Below are 2,254 nucleotides of genomic sequence, written 5' to 3'. Positions count from 1 at the left end.
CGCATTCAGAGAAATATGTTTTTTATGATTTTGAAACGTATGTCGATAATAACGGGGAACACGCACCGTTTTACGTCAGCGCTGTAACAAAGACGGGTGATTTTTGGAGCGCATGGGGGACAGACTGCGTAGCCCGCTTCTTTAAACATTTTAGAACGAGAAAATTCAAAGAATACTTGTTCATCGCTCACAACTCAAAAGGTTTTGACGGCTATTTGCTTCTAAAGTATTTAGTCCAGCAGGGCGTAACCCCCGCTGTGATTATGACCGGGAGTAAACTATTACTCATGACAGACGCCGCCTTTAAACAGAAATATATAGATTCGTTATCTTTCCTTACAATGCGCTTATCTCAGATGCCTAAAGCCCTGGGAATCCGGCTGAAAGACGAAATCGTCCGCAAAGGTTACTTTCCGCACCTGTTCAGTTCAGAAAAAAATCTGAACTATGTCGGTCCGTACCCGGACTCAGCGGCTTACGGGGTCGCAAATATGTCAGAGGGAGAAAGAGAGGAATTTAACACGTGGTACGTGCGGAAAAAAAACGCAATTTTCGATTTTAAAGCCGAGGCCATTATGTATTGTGATAACGATACAAAAATCCTGGCTGCAGCCTGCTCCAAATTTATGTCTGAATTCATCGCTGAAACACTCGTGGATCCTTTTACCTGCGTTACAATCGCCTCGGCGTGTATGAAAGTCTTCCAAACTAACTTTCTTGCTCCAAAAACGCTGGCGATCCCCTCCGCCGACAATTATAGAACGAGGCATAAAAAATATTCGGACGTGGCCGTGCAATGGTTAGAATGGGTTGCTGAGACGCAAAACATTATCATCGATCATGCTCTAAACAGGGGCGAGAAAAAAATAGGAGGTTATTATGTTGATGGGTATGCCCGGATTGACGGCCGGATAAAAGTGTGGGAGTTTCTCGGGTGTTTTTACCACGGGTGTGCAAGGTGTTTTACACAGCACGAAATAAACCCTCTCACAAACACCTCATTTGGAGAGCTCCACGCCGCGTGTCAGAAAAAAATAGCCTTTCTGCGGGCTATGCCGGGCGTCACCCTCAGCATAATTTGGGAGCATCAGTGGCTTGAAATGAGGCTGAGGGATGAGAGCGTTCGGTGTTTCCTCGCCCGCAGGGGGTTACCGGCCCCCCTCGAACCTCGCGACGCTTTATACGGCGGTCGGACTTGCGCGGCCCGTCTGAGGTACACGGCTAAGCAAGATGAGACGGTCTATTACGTCGACGTGACCTCGCTGTATCCTTACGTTAACGTAAATTTCACATATCCCACAGGGCATCCGGAAATTATCGAGAGAAATTTCCGAGACCCCAGGACTTATTTCGGGCTCATCAAAGCCATCGTGTACCCACCCCGGGGGCTAAAATTCCCCGTCCTCCCACACAGAACTCCTCACGGTAAACTGGTGTTTACTCTGTGTCGCACCTGCGCTGATGAAAATAATCAAGCTGCAGCGTGCACACACAGTCAGCACCAGAGAGCTCTGTCTGGGACTTGGACGACCCCGGAATTCCACAAAGCTCTGGATACAGGCTATGCTGTAGCTAAGATTTTTGAAGTCTGGCATTTTGAGGAAAAAAGTGATAAAATCTTTGAGGGGTACATAAACACCTTCTTAAAACACAAGCAGGAAGCCTCTGGTTTCCCTCCCGAATTTGATAAAGACCCCGAGAGCAGAGAAAAATATATCACGGACTACTGGCTGAATAAGAAGATTTGTTTAGACCCAGAAAAAATCAGTCACAATCCGGCAAAACGACAGATGGCTAAGATCTGCCTCAACTCCTTCTGGGGGAAATTCGCCCAGAGGGCAAATCTGACGCAGACCGCGCTCGTTAAAAACGCTGACGATCTGTTCAGGTATCTGTTTTCTGAAGAGTACGAGGTCACATATCTAACATTCCTCAGCAGTCAGGCGGCTATGGTTCAATGGAGGTACGGCCCGTGGCACGTCAGCCGACCGGGTAAAACCGTCAATATTTTCATCGCTGCGTTTACAACGGCGTATGCGCGTTTGACCTTGTACGGTTTTATGGAGGCTGTGGCAAATCCTGACAGGATTCTGTATTATGATACCGATAGCCTGATTTACGTTTGTAGGCGGGGTGAAACCCCGCTGCCTACCGGTAATTATCTGGGGCAGCTCACGGACGAGTTGAATGGCGACGTCATCACAGAGTTTGCAGCGGCGGGACCTAAAAGTTACGCATATAAAACCGCACGTAA

The sequence above is a fragment of the Thalassophryne amazonica genome, chromosome 12, assembly GCF_902500255.1.
Source record: "Thalassophryne amazonica chromosome 12, fThaAma1.1, whole genome shotgun sequence".
Lineage (NCBI taxonomy): Eukaryota > Metazoa > Chordata > Actinopteri > Batrachoidiformes > Batrachoididae > Thalassophryne > Thalassophryne amazonica.
This window is presented reverse-complemented; position numbering follows the sequence as displayed.